The 20,621-nt window shown below is 38.9% G+C and overlaps 1 long non-coding RNA gene across 2 annotated transcripts in view; it reads left to right on the top strand.

Annotated features, from left to right (window-relative positions):
* The window catches only part of LOC138737546 (uncharacterized), a 127,610-nt gene that overhangs the window by 89,836 nt on the left and 17,153 nt on the right, over positions 1-20,621 (top strand). Inside the window, exons 3-4 of one of the 2 annotated variants that reach the window (XR_011341012.1) lie at positions 6,856-6,947; positions 8,489-8,650. This is a non-coding gene — a long non-coding RNA (uncharacterized lncRNA). Of the gene's footprint in view, positions 1-6,855; positions 6,948-8,488; positions 8,651-20,621 lie in introns of those variants that run through there. The other variant, XR_011341011.1, reaches the window with a different exon arrangement.

Raw genomic sequence — 20,621 nt, 5'->3', positions numbered from 1 at the left:
GCATTATTTAATCAAATACGAGCACAAATTAATTGGACAACTGAATAATTTCAATGTATTATTTACCCTGTACCAGTTCTACTTATCGCTTGTGAAACTGCACTTTCCCTCTACCACTGAGATTGCCATTAATCCTGGTCAGAGACAGAGACCTGCTGTGGAGGCGACACAGGGCACCACGTTCAGCTGTCACCAGGTTTGCACCAGGGAGGGTTGGCACAGTAACCCCCATCCATCTGATCCTGTGGCTGTTGCTTGGAGCAGATCAACTAGGCTATTTTAGTTATTGTTTATGCTTCAAGTTATTTGTTCATTTTGAAGTTGGCTATTTAAAAAAAAACATTTTTATTTCAATGATTAAAATAAAAACCTAGAATTCTCAGATGGAATGCAGAAAACGGTTAAAACCTTATGATAACTGTGAGCTATAAGAGGTTGGCAGGGGGAGGGGGGGTTAGCGAGACTTTACCTCAAGCCTCGTCACTGTTTAACACCTGCAGAGGGTCAGCTGTATGGCCTCTGCATCTGACCAGCCAATCCAGTACCTTCACACCTTTCATGCTTTCAGTTTTCCTTTGACTGTGAGGGGATATCTTTTAGGTCTTAGAATGTCTTTGGGAAGACAGGATGCAGAGCTTCTACTTATCAAATGTATTAAATAATTACTATTGAGAAAGAAACTAAGACACATAGTCTTGCCCAGTGTTTTTAATTGTACAGGTTGTACCTTTCTTACCTTGTACTCTGTGGTCCAGCAACACCCATGGTCTGGTACGTTTGAATCTGCCGTTATTAGTACAAACTCCTTACAGACCAGCGCGGGACTTGAACCCCGGTCCCGATTATTGGGGCTGTTAAGGTTTTCTAGCCTTGATATAGGGGGTTCCCTTGGGGGTCAATTTATGTTTTCAGGCATTTTTTGTGATCCAGCAATGGCCAGGCCCCAATGACGCTGGATTAAAGAAGTGCAGCCTGTACCAATGGCTAGAAACTGAGAGACTAAAAGCTAAGTGACTGTTTGAGCCAGTTAATCTATAAAGATAGGCTGCTCCTTTTGGAATGTCACTTTTACAACTTCCTTTTAATTTTAAATGAAAGACAGGGGCTTGTTACTAATGTATGGCTTGACTGAGGGAAGACCATTAAACTCCACAATAAGTCTATTACAGATGAAGAAATCAATTTCTGTTCAACTTGTAGGTCAGGGAAGAGGGAAGATGTAATTTCAGGATTTAACATGGGAATAAGTGAGATACCCAGAACCATTTGGGAATGGAAAAGAGCTGGTTCGAATCGAGGCCTCCTCTCATCAGGTAGAGTTCAACATTAGCAGCACAGTTACCTGCATTTTATCCTCATCTCAAGTGCAGTCCATGTGGAATTTGCATGTTCTCTTTGTTATTTTCCAACAGTTGCTCTGATTTCTTCAGATCCAAAAGATGTGTGGTTAGTAGTTTATTGGTGAACATTAAATTTGCAGTTTGTTCTTAGTTGAATAATTGCCCACAGTTAATCACTCCATAATGCAAGTCAAAAAGGAGTTGATGGGCATGTGGAAAAGAGAACAACTGGTAGGGAAATAAAAAGAGGGGAAATGGGATGAAGAAGATTGGCTCTGTCCTCCACAATAGTTTGAATCTCCCAGTGGCCACCCATTTCAATTCCCCATCCCATTTCTTTGCTGACATTGCCTGTGCATGGTCTCATGCACTGCCAGACTGAGACCACTCACACATTGGAGGAACACCACCTCATCTTCCTTCTGGGCACCATCCAACTGGACGGCAGTAACATCGATCTTTCTGGTTTCCGATAAAACTACCCCCCCCACGCCCAATCTTCATTCCCTGCCTTCTTTCCTCTAGTTCTCTCTCTCTCTCTCCCCCTCCTCTTTTCCCTCTGACTCCTGTCATAGACCCTTCTTCTTTTCATGTCCAATTAATTCCTTTTGTTGTTCTAGACTCCTTGCCCTCCCATTCTTCCCCCTTTCTCTCTCAGTCTTTAATGAGATGCTTGCCTGATTTTTGCTAATACTTTGAAGAAGGGCTCTGGCCTGAAATTTCGGTAATATATCTTCACCTCCTGCAAGATAGGCTGAGTTCCTCCCGCATTTACTGTGTGTTTTTAGTACAATCACAGTGTCTGCAGACTTTTGTATTTCATTGAATAGGATTGTTGCCTGGGAACCAACAAGGACATAATGGATGAAATGGCCTCCTTCTATGTTATAAGATAATATAAGACGTTTAATGAACCTAATTGCAGAAGCACGATGTATTAAAATATTAAATCATCTATGCATCCAAGGATGTTCTCTGCCTAAAGAATTTAATGCTGGCACAAAATATACAACAAATGACAACAGGAAAGAAGATGTTGAATTAAGGGATGTGCATAAATAACCTGATTTTAACTACTGAGAGTGGTATAAAATAGGTGATGGTGGATCAATTACTCAACATGTGCCTACAGTATCTTCTTGTGTCTGAAGTGAATCTTTAAAGTCTATAAGCACTGTGGTTGAAGTAAAAACACAATGCTGGAGAAATGCAGCTGGTCAAACAGTGTACTTATGCAGCAAAGATAAAGATACATAACCAACATTTTGGGCTTGAGCCCTCCATCAAGGTATCTGCTTGTGTCTTCTGTTGGAGTGAAGAGACACTGGGTCATTTGGTTAACATCCCACGCCAGGTCCACAAATTTCAAATCTGCTTTCTTGGCATGAAAGTTGTGAGGTAGAGCAGAATTTTCAGGAAAATTGCCTCCTTAAATGGCATATGAAATGGCATATGCATGTGAAAGGTTTTCTTGTCAGTATGTTTATCTGAGTTTCTGTTAATGAAGTGAGATCTTCCTGCTGTGTTGCTCTCAACATGCTGCAATGCTTGATAACCAAGCATTCCCAAGGTGAATATTCTTTCAAGTCAAGTCAAGTTTATGGTCATCTGATGCACAAGTACAACCTGATGAAACAGCATTCTCCAGATCTTGGTACAAAATGTCCAGACACATAACCAGACATAACACATAAACAAACAAACAATATATATGCAGGACAAATATTTCGTCTTTACAAATCAATAAATAAATGTTGTTTTGTGAATCTGAGAGACTCAGATGGTCAGTGTAAGCAGTTCCTTTGGTCATTCAGCATTCTCACTGCCTGTGGGAAGAAACTGCTTCTCAGCCTGGTGGTGCTGGCTCTGATACTCCTTTATCTCTTCCCCAACAGGAGCAGCAGAAAGATGCTGTGTGTGGGGTCCTCAATGATTTTGCATGCCCCCTACAGATAACAATCCCGGTAAATCACATCAATGGGGAAATGGGGAGAGGCCTACAAGACTCTTGGAGAGGGCTGCTTCTTTGCAGTCTCTACAGTGACAGCTTCGTTCAGGTACCTTTACAGTTTGGCGTGGGTGATCATGTCTCTCCATCCATCACAGTCTCTGAGCCTCCGAATTGTAGTTGTGCCTCCCCTGTTTCTAACCATGATGTTAATCCATCTCTCATTATCATTCTCTGCCTCGGCTTCCTTTTCCTTCCATCTTTCCAGTTGTAACTAAATGTTCTAATGTATCGCTTCACATGACGAGTCCAAAAAATTTTGATTGTTGTTTTCTGATTCTCTTAGGTCATGTACATTTTGTGTTCATTCTCTGAAGATCTTTGTTTGTTGTCTTGTCTGTATATGATCAGCACAGCATTCTTCTCAGAAACCTCATCTCTGCTGCATTGAGTCTTTATTCCATTACATTTGTGATGGTCCACGACTCGCAGCCATACATCAATATGGGAAGAATGTAGCAGCTGAGAGTTCTAAGGCAAACGTCAGTTGCTGTTTTCTTGTTCATTAGAATGTTTCTCATTTCTATAAATGCTGTTCTTGTCAATTCTATTCTTGCTTTTATGTCTATTTCACATTTGCCATTAGATGTTCCCCATGATCCAAGGTACTTGAAGTTGTGAACTTGTTTCAGGATTCATTTCCCAATATGATCTTACAATTTGGAATATCAGGTTTCTTTGATTTTACTATTCCTTCAGTTTTCTTTTTGATTGACGGTCGATACTAATTTCTATAAATTTACTTTGCTGTTTGCTCTCTGTTCTGCAGAGCAGAGGTTGTTGATATTGTGTCCTCCTATTCCAGGTAGGTCTTGTATGATTCTCATGATGTTTTCACTGTACAGGGAGAACAGGCCTGGTGATAGAACACAACCCTGTCTGACTCAAATGACACATACCCAGTAGTAATTCTAACACCAAAGAGATCTCTTTCCTCAATAGCATCTGTGGGGTGGTGGAGGGCCTTCAATCAAAAAATCTTAACTGTTTCTCTTTCCACAGATGCTACTGTTTTCTCCTGTTCTCTTCAGATTTCAACCATCTGCAGTGGCTTTTGGTTCTGACCTGTTGAAGGAAGCCTAAACTTGATTGCCACTCTAAAATCCAAATGAAAACCAAAGATCTGCCTTCACCTTGCTTGAGTTCATTCTGTATTCTTTCAAGATATGGCTCTATTTGCAATTGCAATGTAAAAGAAATACTTTGCCATCTTATCATGCTGGTTCAAAACTGTCAGTGCTCCCTTGCGAAGGGTGACATGGTTAGCGTAGCGGTTAGCGCAACGCTGTTACAGCGCCAACGACCCGGGTTTGAAGCTGGGGCTGGCTGTAAGAAGTTTGTACGTTCTCCCCATGGCTGCGTGGGTTTCCTCCAAGTGCTCTGGTTTCCTCCCACCCTTCAAAAATGTACAGGTTAATTGGGGTATTTGGGTGGCATTGGCTCGCAGGCAGAAATTTACATTTAAAAATGATGAACGGAATGTTCTTGGTGAAGAGGAGAGGGGGCCACATTGATTGGGACTTAATGAACAACTTTCGGATAATGGAATTGGCATGCCAACATCAGTTGAAACTTGTCTACTTTGAGAAAAACCATGGCAGAGAAAAATGTTAATCACAATATCTTCAGCACAAATCGAATCAGAATTAGAAATCTGAAATAAAGCATGTATGTGTCATCTTAAAATAAATATGCTTTTTAAAATTAAATTAGAAGGAGTATGGTGGAATCAAATTTCAATGTCAAACCTCTCCCTCTCTTTCCTCCTTTAATGCTCCCTCTGATTGATTAAACTTTCACTGGATGTCTAAATTTTTTTTGCATACAACTAGCAGCTTTTGGTTCATTTTATAAATATAAAAATGCTTTATAAATGCAGTTAAGTGTGAAAGAAAGGTAACCATGTATACTGTAAACATTCAAGCAGAGTGTTCAAAAATTTGTGAGAACATTTCAGGGATGTTTTCAAATTAATATTAGTAATGTCAGGCTGAATCAGAAAGGTGTGATCATGTGGAGGAACTGCTGAGATTTGGACTGTTCTTGGAACAGAGCTTAAGGGTAAATAGAAATGGTTCGAGTATGGACAGGTAAGGATAGTGCAGAGAGGGAGCACTGTTCCTGTTGCCAAGAGACTTAATCACCACATTTAAAATACTGGAAATTTCATTGGCTAAGACCATTTCCAAGAACTTTTTTGAAGGATCTAACTAATACACACTTTCCAAATCGTGGCCCATCACATCATCTGGTGCCACTACTAAGCCCACTATTCTGCCTTGGATGTTGTACGCTTCATCCCTTGGATGTTGAACCTATCCAATGACATCACGTAAGATGTTGGGGCCACACCTCCCTTTCTATCACCAATGTTGTTCCTCTGGTCTGAGCATTGGTTGGGCCTTGACCCTGGACTCAAACCTCAAATCCCTCCAAACCCCACCCTCCACCCTTTGCCTTGTTGCCTCAATTCTGGACATAGTTTTCAGAAGTGTCTGCCCTCTCGAGGACTTTAATGCGATGTAAATGAGTGGAAGTTGAAAGTGCCCAATTTTGTGCAATAGTTACATGTGATGCATTTCCCATATCATACAAGTAAAAGATGAGCTTGTGAACATGTAGAAATAATTCAGAAATATTGCCAAATGCTGCAGTAACTAAATATATGCCACACTTTATAGGCAATTAACCTAATCTGTAATTAACATGAATCGATGCAGCTCAAAAACAGTACAACAAATCTTCTCTTGGAATTATTCCAAATTAGATCTTATTTAATAACAACACTCAAAAGACCAATGCTTTCCGTTGTCAATCTGTTCCTATTGTGGGTTCCTTTAATCAGACCGAATAATGGTTTTTAAGATAATGGTTTATTCAGAGGATAGTGAAATCAGTGGAAAAGATTATTGGGGCTTTCTTCCTACCATGAAGGACATCTACAACACTGGATGCAGGAGAAAGGCAGTAAACATTGTGAAAGACTCCACACACCCCTCACGTAAACTGTTCTCCCTTCTGCCATCTGGTAGAGGGCATTGCAGCACTCAGGCCCTTATGTCCAGATTGGGCAACAGCTTTTCCCCCCAAGCCATTAGGCCCCTGAATTCCCATTAGGCCATTTGGGGATAGGGTAAAATGGACTGTTATTGTATAAGTCTTTAATATTTTAATGTGTTTAACTTCTATTCTAACTTATGTAAATATGCTCCATGGTCCTGGAGAAACACTATCTCATCTTTACCGTATGAGCATGATACGAAAGATAAATAAAGGTGATGACTTGGTTTCAACTAAAGCCACAAGGAGTAAACTGTAGGCTCCAATCTCATTGCTCACTGGAGGGGGCAGTCTCCTCCATGCTTTGTGACTTTGATCTTGCATCGTGGCAGCTGGATTTTCTGAATGACTCATCCAGTGCAGAGTGTGGCATGGCGTGTATGTTCATTGGATATCTGGTAGTTCATGGCTTCATTCATATTTCATGATGTCACTCTTGCCTTTCAGATAGGCTACTCCACTGTGGAAAGAAGTGCCATCTTCTGCATGAAGAAATGAATACTTGGGCAAAATCAGGAGTAGGCTGCTTGGCCAGTCAGGTGATTATTGCCATCCAATAAGTTAATCCAACTTTCCTCATCTGTTCTCCTGACTGTTCCGTGCTGTTTGACTTTATAGTTAAAGCCCCTTAAAATGAATGCTTGTGTCCTGGTGAAGAGTTTTGCTTCAAAATTTTGTCCCTTTTCTCCCACTGATGCTGCTGGAACTGCTGAGCTTCTCCAGCAGATTGTACTCGGCTTCAGGTTCCAGCATCTGCTATGTGCCTCCTGAATATTCCAAGTCCAGCTCATAGAGAGATGTAGCATGCAGCGCATTGGGTCGATGCTGGCTATCAGCTCCCCATTTTGACACTTATCCAAATCAAAATTTATTGTTATGAATGACACAAAATTTGTTGTTTTGTGGCACCATCACAGTGTAAACATTTACATAAACCACCTTGCAAAATAAATAAAAATAGTGCAAGAGAAAGAAAAAGTCAAAGTGAGGCAGTGTCTATGGTTCATTATTCATTCAGGAATCTGATGGCAGAGGGAAAGAAGCTGCCCTTGTGCCGCTGAGTGTTTGTCTTGAGGCTCCTGTACTTTTGTCTTGATAGTAGCAAAATGAAGAGGGCATGGCTTGAGTGGAGGGGGCCTTTGAGGATAGAGGTTGCTTTCTTAAGACACTACCTCTCATAGATGTGCTCAGTGGAGTGAAGTCTGATGCCTGTGATGTCACTGGCCGAATTAACAACCCTCTTGAGTTTTTCTTGTCCTGAGTATTGGCACCTCCATACTAGACAGTGATGCAACCAGCCAGAATGGTCTCTGTAGAAGTTTTTGAGAGTCTTTGGTGATGTATTGAATCTTCTCAAACTCCTCACAAAGTATAGCCGCTGGCGAGCATCAACATGGAGGCTCCAGGACAGATCCTTAGAGATGTTGACACTCAGGAATTTGAAGTTCTGATCCTCTCCACCGCTGACCCCTTGACGAGGGCTGTTTTGTGTTCTGATCCTGCAGTGATCCCATTTCATTCTCCCCACAATCTTCTAATTTCCATTCCCCCTTCCAGATTCTACTCTCCCATGGAGGAGAAATAATTTACAATAGCCAATTAAATTACCAACCTGGGTGCTCTTGAGATGTAGACTCTATCAGAGCACTGGGGGAAGCCCATGCGGTCACAGGGAACCTCAGTGGTTGGGATTGAATTTGGGATTCTGGAGATGGAAGGCAACAGCTCTATCAGCAGCACTGCCCAGTCACCATCTCTCATAATTGTACCTATTTAATTTCTCATGAACAGAGCTACTTCACCTTCCTTTCTTTCCTTTCTCTCCTTGGGGAATATTTATTCTCTATACCACATTATTAATGCAAATTATCTGGTCCTTATGATACTTCTGTTTGTGACCAATTCCTGTGCAGAAATAAACATATTTCTTAAAGTGCAGCAGTGATTGCAATTTAGAAGTATTTAATTGGTTGGAAAACTCTTTGGGATGCCCTGAATTTGTTGTGTTTTTGACCATAATCGGATACATGCTGCCTTCCTTCTGCTCAAATTCCTAATACTTGTTCCCTTTATACATCAGCTGGATTCTAAATAAGCACAGAAATACTGGAGGAACTCAACCGGACTCGCAGCATCCATAGGAGGTAAAGATATACTACTGACGTTTCAGGCCTGAGCCCCTCTTCAAAGTATAAGCAAAAAACAGGAAGGCATAAGAATAAAAACTGAAGACTGGAGTCCGGGTGTTAATTGGATATGATGATAGGAGAGGTGAGAATTAATTTTGGCTCTGTGAAAGGAGACACAGGGAAAAGGGAGATAGAATTGGAGGAAAGGCAACAGGGGCAATAAGTTGTGGGGGGGGGGGGTGGAATGTGATAATATAATGTAAATTGGAGAAGTTGATGTTAATGCCATCCAGTTATTTCCTGATCTGTGCTTATTCCTTGAAGAGGGCTCAATCCTGAAACATCAGTAATATATCCTTACCTCCTATGGATGCTGCAAGACCGGCTGAGTTCTGTGTTTTTACTACAATCACGGTGTCTACAGATTTTGGTGTTTCATGGCTGAATTTTAGATCCACTTTCGTGATGCCTTGAGGCCTGGATAATTAATGTAATTGATAATTAATTAAAGGATGTTTTTGCAGAGATTTGGGAAATTGTAGCCTTGAGAAATCTTTGGCCCATATGCCCATTTTAGTTTTGATCCATATTTTGAGTTGTTTCTGATAATTGCTTCTGCGTAAACTGTAGATTTTTTTGGTAACGTACTCCTACAAATGACAGATGTGGAGCAGTAATCAACATTAATGTTCATCCTCTCACTTGGGTATCAAAGCACCACCGTGCTTTTGATCCTCCTCGTTAGGTGTATATATATATATATATATATATATATATTGAGCAAATTCCAAAATTCTGAGTATATCTGACACTTTTTCATTGCATAACTACCTGCCGGATCTATTATTTCCTCCTCTATTTTGATTGGTATATTTTTGTTAACTAGTATGGCTATACCTCTAGCTTTTGAATTATATGATGTTGCTGTTATGTGTCCTACCCAGTCTCTCTTTAGTTTGTTATGTTCCCCTTCAGTTAGATGGATTTCCTGCACAAATGCTATATTTATTTTTTCTTTCTTCAATAAATTTAGTAGCCTCTTCCTTTTAATTCGGTTATGTATTCCATTAAAGTTTATGGTCATATAGTTCAACGTGGCCATCTTATATCTTGCATACATCTCTTTGCCACCTCCACCCCACTTTTCCCCATTTCATCTCTTAGTTTTCTCTTATTACACTTAATATACGACAACACATTTAAGACATAAAGTAGCTCTTCAGTTCCCACATCCACTAATACCTTAACCCCAAAAGTCCCCCCCCCCTCTGAGTTGCCTCATACCCCTTGCCGGGCAACCACATCTCCCTTTTACATTTGGGTTGTGATCTTGTTCGCAGCGTCAACTGATTTTGCAGTGACAGTTATTCCCTCTCCACCCAGCCCTTTCCAGAAAACACTTTTTTTTTAACACATATAACAAAGCTTCCTTCCCTTCTGTTTTCCCTCTTTAGTTCTTTACATATACATTGTTTTTACATCTTTATATATACTTTATCGCCATTTTTCATTCTTGTTACATCTCTTCATCTGTTCTCCTGTCCTGCAAACTTTCTGTGAATTCTTGCACTTTCTCTGGATCCGAGAACAGTCTGTTTTGCTCCCCGGGTATAAATATTTTAAGCACGGCTGGATGTCTTAATATGAATTTGTAACCTTTTTTCCATAAAGTTGATTTTGCTGTATTAAATTCATTCCTCCGCCTTAAGAGTTCAAAAAGGTTAAGAAAAACCAAAAACAACAGGAAGAAAAGAAGAAAGAAAGACGTCGGGAGAGAAAGGTAAAGGCCTTACCTGTACGAGGAGGCCCGCTGCGGAGAGAGAAGCCCGCTCCTTGAGGTCAGTGGAAACCCCACACTCAGGACTACAAAAATGGCTCACGGAGTCAAACAAAAGTATGCACAAGACAAAAACAACACTGATGGGAGGGGGGACCACCTGAGGAGTAAATCTCCACCGCTGAAACAGACAAGTATAACACAACAGCAAGACTCTCAACAGGAAAACATAGAAAATAACGGGAACAAGAAGGAAGAGAATAAAAAAAGGAAATCAGAGAAAGAGCAGATGACCAACCCAGAGGAAGACGACCAACACCAAGACACCTTTAATAAAAATAATAAAAACAAAAATACCCAACAAAATAAAATAAGAAACCCAACAAGAAAACCAGAAGAGACAAAGGTAAAAGACACAGATCCTGGGGTGGACTCAGAAGAAGAGGAGGGAGAACATCAAACTCTACACAGAGAAATGGAAGATGAAGGGAAGGGACAATACATGGATAAAAAAACTTTTAAAGATTATATGTAAAAACATTAAAGGAATGGCTGACACAAGAATTCAGTGAAATAAAAAGAAGAATAAAAGGTACAGAAGAAAAAGTGAATAGATTAGAGATGGTCATGACAGAAATAGGAAAAAGAGTAGACAAGGTGGAAGAACGAGAAACAGCTGTAGAAATGGAGGTAGACGACTTAAAAAAGAAATTAGAAGAATCTGATAAAAAAAGTTAAAGAAACACAGGAGCTGTTAGCTCAGAAGATGGATATAATAGAAAACTATAATAGGAGAAACAATATAAAGATAGTGGGCCTTAAGGAAGATGAAGAAGGCAAAAATATGAAAGAATTTATAAAAGAATGGATTCCCAGGGTCCTAGGAATGCCAGAATTACAGGAAGGAATGGAAATAGAAAGGGCACAAAGAACATTAGCCCCTAAGCCACAGCCACAACAAAAACCAAGATCCATTCTAGTAAAATTCCTGAGATATATGACAAGAGAAAATATATTGGAGAAGGCAATGAGAAAATAAGAGAAGACAAAAAAACCACTGGAATACAAAGGTCAAAACTTTTTTTTTATACCCAGACATAAGTTTTGAACTCCTGAAGAAGAGGAAGGAGTTTAACGCAGCCAAAACGACCCTATGGAAAAAAAGTTTATCAATTTATGCTAAAATATCCAGCGGTGCTTAAAATAGTTATCTTGGGGCAGCAAAGCAAACTGTTCTCGGATCCGGAAAAAGCACGAAAATTTGCAGAACACCTACAAAACAGAAAGAGGGATGAAGAGATGTAACATGAACAAAAATGACAACAAACTATATATAAAGAGGAAGAATAAAGTATAAGTAAGAACTAAGAAGGGAAAGAAAGGGAAGAAATAAAGTAAGGAGGGAATTAAGAGAGTGAGCTTTGTTTTATGTGAAGATTAAAATCTTTCTGGGGGGCTGGGTGGGGAAGAATAACAGTCACTGCAAAATCAGTTGACGCTTGCGATCGGGTTTGCAATCCAAATGAAGAGCGGAAATGTGGTTGCCCGACAAGGGACAAATGGAAACTCATAGAGGGGAGGGACTATTGGGGTTAAAGGAATTTTAGATATGGGAATAGTGGAAATATTTTATGTTTTAGAAATGTTGTCTTACAATTTGTTCAAAAAAAGAAAACAGAAATGGAGAAGGTGGTGACGAGGAAATGGAAAGGAAAGATAAACAAAGTATGAAATGGTCATGTTGAACTATATGACTTTGAATATTAATGGATTACATAACCAAATCAAAAGGAAGAAGCTGTTAAATTTATAAAGAAAAAAAAATTGATATAGCATTCGTGCAAGAAACACATCTAACTGAAGTGGAACACAAGAAATTAAAGAGAGATTGGATAGGGCATGTAACAGCAGCATCATATAATTCAAAAGCCAGAGGAGTAGCTATATTAATCAATAAAAATTTACCAATCAAAATAAAAGAGGAAATTATAGATCCAGCAGGGAGGTATGTAATGATAAAATATCAGATATATTCAGAATTTTGGAATTTACTCAATGTATACGCACCTAATGAAGAAAATCAAAAAATTATGCAAGATAGCTTTTTGAAGATCAAGATACGCAAGGGAATATACTAATAGGAGGGGATTTTAATGTTAATTTGGACTCAAACATGCATAAAACTGGAAAAAAGATGAACAGAAAGAACAAAGTAACCAAATTTATAATTAAATCGATGCAAGAAATGCAACTTTTGGATATATGGAGGAAACAACACCCAAAAGAAAAGGAATATTCATATTATTTGGGTAGACATAAAACATACTTAAGGATAGACCTATTCCTGTTATCAGCCCACATTCAAGGAAGAGTTAAGAAAACGGAATATAAAGCTAGATTTTTATCGGATCACTCACCCCTGTTATTGGCAATAGAGCTAGAGGACATCCCACCGAGAATGTATAGTTGGAGATTAAACTCCACGCTACTTAAAAGACAGGAATTTAGAGAATTCATTGAGTGACAAATTAAAATGTACTTGGAAATAAATACGGAATCAGTGAAAGATAAGTTTATACTATGGGATGCAATGAAAGCGTTCATCAGAGGACAGATAATAAGTTATGTAACTAAGATGAAGAAGGACTACAATCGGGAAATAGAACAGTTGGAAAGGGAAATAGCAAGTACAAAAAAGAATTAGCAATAAAGGAAGATACAACTAAAAGAAGAGAATCGACAGAAAATAAAATAAAATATGAAACACTACAAACATATAAGGTGGAGAAGAACATAATGAAGACAAAACAGAAGTATTATGAGCTAGGAGAAAAAGCGCTCAAAATACTAGCGTGGCAGCTTAAGTCAGAACAAACTAAAAGAATGGTATTGGCATCAAAGAAAAAGGACAAACAAATTACATATAACCCAACGGAGATCAAAGAAAACTTCAGGGAATTCTACGAACAACTATATCAAACTGAAAACGAAGGGAAAGAAGAGAAAATAGATGAATTTCTAACTAAAATTGAACTTCAAAATTGCAAACAGAGGAGCAAAATAAAGTAATAAAACCATTTGAAATAGAAGAAATACAGGAGATATTAAAAAAAAAACTACTGAACAATAAATCACCGGGAGAGGATGGACTCCCAATATAATTTTATAAAACATTTAAAGACTTATTAATTCTTCCTCTCCTGGAAGTAATGAACCAGATTGAAAAAACACAAAACATACCAGATTCATGCAAAACAGCAATAATTACAGTAAAACCAAAGATGGGGAAAGATCCACTAACACCAGCATCGTATTGACCAATATCTCTACTTAACACAGATTATAAGATAATAGCTAAACTCTTAGCAAACAGATTGGCTGACTGTGTACCAAAAATAGTAAAACTAGACCAAACTGGATTTATTAAAAAAAGATGAACAACGGACAATATCTGTAAATTCATTAACTTAATCCATGCAGTACAAGGAAAAAAAAACTCCAACAGTGGCAGTTGCTTTAGACGCAGAGAAAGTACTACAAAAATTCAACCTACCAGAGAAATATATTAATTGGATTAAAGCTTTATATTAGGGACCAATGGCGAAAGTGACAGTAAATGGATATATATCAAACCAATTTAAATTAAGCAGATCAATAAGGCAGGGATGTGTACTATCTCCCTCACTGTTCGCGTTAGCTATAGAACCAGTAGCAGAACTGATAAGAACAGAAATAAAATAAGAGGGATAAAAATAAAAGAGAAGGAATATAAAATCAGTCTATTTGCAGATGACGTTATAATATACTTAACAGAACCAGAAATATCAATAAAAGAATTACATAAGAAATTGAAGGAATATGGAGAAGTATCGGGGTACAAGATCAACGCAAATGAAAGTGAAGCAATGCCAATGAATAATGCGGATTTCACAAAGTTTAAGAAAGAATCACCATTTAGATGGCAAACACAAGCAATTCGATACCTAGGTATACAACTAAATAAGAATCTCGGCCATCTATACAAACTAAATTATCAACCATTAATGAAAAAATTACAAGACGACTTAGAGCACTGGAAAAACTTACCACTAACACTGATAGGAAGGATAAACTGTATGAAAATGAACATCTTCCCAAGGATACAATACCTATTTCAATCATTTCCAATTCACCTAACAGAGAAATTCTTCAAGGAGCTAAAGAAAATAATAAGGAAATTCTTATAGAAAGGGGGGGAAACTGAGGATAGGACTAGATAAATTAACAGAATGGTACAAACAAGGAGGCTTACAACTACCAAACTTTAAGAATTATTATAGAGCAGCACAATTAAGATACCTATCAGATTTTGATCAAACAAAGGAAAAACCAGATTGGACCAGATTAGAACTAGATAAAATAGGGGAGAAGATACCTGAACATATACTATATGAGTATATACTTAAGGATTGGTAAAAATTGAAAATTGGTGCAACATAGGAATTCACCAGTATTGCACCATCTGCTCAACATTTGGAAGAAGATTCACATAGAAAGGTATAAAATAAATTACCAACTACCAAAATTAATATTGACACAAAATTAACTAATCCCTTTCACACTAGATAACCTTTCCTTCAGAGAATGGGAGAGAAAAGGAATCAAAAAAATAGAAAATTGTTTTTCAGGAAATAAATTATTATCTTTTGAACAAATGAAGGACAAATATAATATAACTCACGATACAATGTTTGCATACCACCAACTGAAAACCTACTTGAAGGACAAATTGGGAAACAGTCTGAGGTTATCAGAAGGAAGCAATTTTGAATATGTGATTACAGACACAATGATAATTTAAAAAATTATAACAAACATGTACATCAAACTGCAAGAAAAGGAGAATGAGGAAACTAACTGTAAACTTAAACAAAAATGGGAACAAGATCTAAACATAAAGATAAAGAATGAAACATGGGAAAAGCTATGCTCCGGAACTATGAGAAACAATAAACACGAGGTTACGCATGATACAATATAATTGGTTACACAGGCTATACATCACACCCCAAAAGTTAAGTAAATGGGACCCAACAGTATCAGACAGATGTTTTCGTTGTATAAAGGAAACGAGAACATCAATACATGCAATTTGGGCATGTGAGAAAGTGAAAACATTTTGGGAAGATCTAAACCAGATATTAAATAAAATCACGAAAAACAATATACCAAAAATCCCAGAGATCGTCCTTTTAAGTGATATAAGAAATAAAGAATTTGGACTCGATTTGGATGGAGTACAAAAAAGATTTATTTATATAGCCCTAGCTGTAGCAAAAAAATGTATTATGTCAACCTGGAAATTAGAAGACAACTTGAGAATACAACAATGGTACATAGAAATAAATAAATGTATTCCATTAGAAAAAAATAACATATAATTTAAGAAATAACATCACAATATTCGAACAAATATGGGAACCATACATGAAACACAATAGAGAAATCCTACCACGGACCTCCACTATCTAAAATGACAGAAGGAGAAGACAACGAAATGAACTTACTCAGTATGTAAAAGTAAAAGAGAAAAATTTCTTGTTTATTTTTATTAAGTGATGACATTGTTTAACGGTTTTAATGTATCATATAGATTGAACTTTGAATAAATGGGAAGGGGGGGTGAGGGAGGGAGGGAAGGGAGGGGGAAAAGGGGAGAAAATGACCCTGTATATATTCAAGAGAAAAATGTCTGTATATATTTTGGTCAGTATGGTTCATAGTGTGAAAAATTTAAAAAAATAAAAAAAGAGTTCAAAACTTATGTCTGGGTAAAAAAATATTTTTTGACCCTTGTATTCCAATGGCTTATTATCTTCTCTAATTTTATTCCTTGCCCGTTCCAGTATATTTTCTCTTATCGTGTATCTCAAAAAGTTTACTAAGATGGATCTTGGTTTTTGATGTGTGGTTTTGGAGCTAATGCTCTGTGTGCCTTTTCTATTTCTTTCTGCATTTCTGTCATTCCCAGGACCTTCGGGATCCATCCTTTTATAAATTCCTTCATGTCTGTGCCGCTTTCACCCTCCTTCAAGCCCACTATAATTTTCCAACATATCAATTTCTGATATAATAATTCTTGTATCTCTTTAATTTTTTGTCACTTTCTTCCAATTTTTCTCTTAAGTCAGTCACTTCCATTTCTACAGCCATTTCCCACTCTTCCACACTCTCTACTCTTTTCCTTATTTCTGTCATTACCAGTTCTAACTTTGCATTTTATCTTCTGTTCTTTTCATTTTCCTTTTAATTGCATTAAAGTCTAATGATGACCATTCTTTTAGTGATCTCATTTGTTCTTCAAAAAATACTTTATCTATATTCTTTTCATCAGTTTTACCTTTTATTTCTCTGTGAAGATCTTGGTCTTCTACTTCCTCTTCTTCTGTGTCTATCTGTGTTTGTCTTCTTCTTTCTGTCTGAGTCTCTTCTGTTTTTCCTGCTGAGCTGCTTACATCTCTTTGTCGGGCCTCTTCTTGCTGGGCCTCTTGTTGCTGTTCATTCTCTCTTGGGCTGCTCGTCTGTTGTGCTTCTTGTTGATCTTCCCTCTGTCTGTCTTCCACATCTGTTTCGTCGCACCCTCTTCTGCTGTCTTCCTTATCATCCAGCTGAGAACCCTGGTGTCAGGCGTCCCTCAGCTGCTCAGTCTGTGACAGCCCACTCCTCTGCTGATCCCCCCTCCTGCCGGTGTCCTCTTTCTCCTCTGATTGCGTAGTTGCACACTTTTGTTTGGCTCTGAGAGCCATTTTTGTAGTGCACCGGCTGGTGGGTCGTGACTCTGTAGGGCAGGAACTGACCTCGAGGGTCGGGCGCTCCTCGTCACCACAGCATCCTGTTCCTTCCTGCAGGTAAGGTCTTCTTCCTTCTTCTCCAGTGACTTTTTTACTTCTTTTTTTCCAGTTGTTCTTACTTTCTCCTTCTTGGAAGCCATCTTCTTTCTCTTCTCTCTATCTTTATCTTCTATTTCTTGTACTCTATTTTTGTTATGCTTTGCTTTTTCCTAACATTTTTTCCTGTTTTCCTGGAGAGGACTGGTTTTCCCGACCGGCCACTACTCCATCACGTGACTCCTCTGGTCACCTGATTCTTGACATCTTAAAAATGGCTGAGGTCTGGATTCCATCCATGATTGAGAAGCAAAAAGCTGCAGACACTGGAAATGTCAAACAAACATAAAAAAATGTTGGAAATACCCAGCAGGGATGATGCAGGCTGACGACCTGAAATATTGACAATTCTTTTCTTGCCATTGATGATTCTTGACTCATCGAGTTCCTCCGCAGATTATTTTCTTGTTCCTGATTGAAGCATCTGCAAACTTGTATGCCTCTAATATTTCAGGATGTTGATCTTTCATCTGTGATGTAAAATGGATTTTCTCCAGAGCAGACAATACCAAGGTAAGGTTGACAGCAATAAAATAATGACTCAATGTCAGCAAATGAAAATTGCCAGGTTTCGTTGACAATTGCAGTAGAATCATGCTCTCTGGAGAATGACTGAATGCTTGAAGTGCAATGGTGTTAAGTTTCCCGATTAATGTTAGTATTGAATTAGTTGAACAGGCCAAAGGTTTGGCAAGGGCAGGGATGGAGTAGGCAGTATTATCCTATTGGAACTTCTGTCCAATAGTTGCCTCCGATCCTACACTAGAACAATTACTTCATTGTAAAAATGCCTCATTGGCTGATAATACATAAGATTACAAAGAAGCCAGTGATACCTTTGTCCCTTCCATCCTCATTGACGGTTAGCCATCTATCTACAATCATTGTACATTAATCCTGCTTTTTTTATGCCCACATTTGCATCAATTCCCCCAAGATTCACCCACTTACTTGCACGCTTGAGGGCATTTATAATGGCCAATTAACTGATCAGCCAGCAAGTCACTGGGACCTTGGAGCTCCCAAAGGAAACTCATGTCATCACAGAGAGAGCGTGCAAGTTCCAAAAAATGAAGATTAAACCAGGATTTCTGGTACTGTGAGGCCACAGCTCTCAGAGCTGCACCACTGACTACCCTTCAGTGCACTGAAGTGTCTGGGGAATGACAGGTTCTATAAAAATTAACAATGTTTTGTGAGCAGTCTATGGACCAGAGCTGGGCTGAGAGATTGGTTGGAATGGCCTTCTGAACAACATGGAAATTATGAATGAAATATATTTCTTAAAGGCAATCACTGGGATGCAATATACCTCTCTGTAACTGGATTCCAGCCTCCTAATGGAAAGACCTCAGTCTATCTGGGTTGGTTGCAGAACATCAAACACTGTCATGCTGACCACTGACGCACCTCAGGCCTGTGTGCTCAGCCTACTCCTGTTCACAAAACTGACCCACAACTGCATCAACAGATGCAGCTCAAAATATGTCATCGTTCGCAGATAACACCACAGTGGTTGGCCTCATCAGCAACAATAATGAGTCGCACTCCAAAGAGGTGGAAAATCTCCTGATATGGTGCAAGAGTAACAACCTGAGTCTCATCATGGACAAGATGAAGGAGATGATCATGGACTTCAGGAGGACCAGAAATGACAATCTCCCATTACACATCAACAACTCTGTAGAGGAGAGAATGGAGATCACCATTTTCCTTGGAGTTCTCTTATCTAATGACCTATCGTGGGAACACTACATCTCCTCACTTGTCAGGAAAGCGCAACAGCGACTGGACTTCCTGAGAAGACTGAAGTGGGCAAGGCTACCGGCCACCATTATGTCAACCTTCTATAGGTACTCTATGGAAACATCCTGGCTGGCTGCATCACCCTGTGGTGCAGTTGCTGCAAAGAAATGGATTGGAGTTTAATCCGCAGGATCATAAGGTTGGCAGAGAGGATCACTGGAATCTCCTTCTCCCCACCCATCGATGTCATCTACCACGATCGCTGCTTGATGAGTGCATTCAAAATCATTGAGGACCCCTTCCACCCTGCACACAGCATCTTTCAGCTGCTTCCATCAGGAAAGAGAATCTCGTGATATGGTGCAAGAGTAACAACCTGAGTCTCATCATGGACAAGATGAAGGAGATGATCCAGCACCACCAGGCTGAGGAACAGCGAATTCTCATGGGGAGTGAGAATGCTAAATGACCAAAGGGACTGTTCACATTAACCATCCAAAACTCTCATATTCATGAAGGAATATTTATTGATTTATTTGCATCTATGAATAATTGTCCTGCATATGTATTGTTTGCCTGTATATGTGTTATGTCTGGTTATGTGTCTGCATGTTTTGTACCGAAAACCAGAGAACGCTAATTTGTCAGGTTGTACTATGACAATAAACTCATCTTGACTAAATTAGGAGAAAAAGACATGATCATACCAAAACTTAAAATCCTCAGTAGCATTGACAGGGTGAATGCTGAGAATATAGTTTTCCTAGTTGGGCTTCGCAGAACCAGGCACCATAGTTTCAGATGAAGGTGAGGACTAGTTTCTCTCAGGCAGCGTGATGAAAGTAGAACCATTTTACATATTCAAGGCTGAGTTGGACAGATGTTCAGACTACAAAAGAAAAACAGGTTATGGATAAATCAGAATGAAAGACGATTGGCTGCAGATGCTGTGATTTCAGTAAACACAGAAATGCTGGAGGAACTCAGCTGGTCAATTCAGCATCTATAGGAGACAAAGATATATTGCTGACATTTTGGGCCTGAACCCTTCTTCAAGGAAAGATCAGAAAAGGCAGAAGCAGGATATATCAGAAAGTTTCAGAATTCAAACAATGGGGGGAGGAATCAAGACCAACAAAAGGTGTTAATTGAATATGGTAAGGGACGATGTGGGAATTTATCATGTCTGTGCGAAAGGAGACAGGATAGAGAAATGATGGAGGAAGAAAGGGGATTAATGAAAGCCAGAGGTTGATATTAATGCCATCATTTGGAGGGTGCCCAGTTGGAAGATGAGGTGTTCCTCCTCCAATTTATGAGTGGTCTCAGTCTGGCAGTGCACGAGACCATGGACAGACACCTAGGCAAGGATGGAGAATTGAAACAAATGGCCACTGGTAGATCTACGTTATAGCGGTGTGCCAAAACTGGCACAAATGTGGTTGTGAGATGAAGAACGAAGAGGCCTTCTCCTGTTTCTATACCATGTTTTGGAAAGCTGATGCCACCTACCTATAAACCATTAAATAATAAGGGGCACAGCTTCTGATCATTTTTGACCTTTAATCTCTGAAACCATGGAAGAAGACTCTTTCTGAACTCGATTTGAGAATAACGGAAAAGGCAGGGGGAAGG

The sequence above is a fragment of the Narcine bancroftii genome, chromosome 6, assembly GCF_036971445.1.
Source record: "Narcine bancroftii isolate sNarBan1 chromosome 6, sNarBan1.hap1, whole genome shotgun sequence".
NCBI classification, from domain to species: Eukaryota; Metazoa; Chordata; class Chondrichthyes; order Torpediniformes; family Narcinidae; genus Narcine; species Narcine bancroftii.
This window is presented reverse-complemented; position numbering and strand designations above follow the sequence as displayed.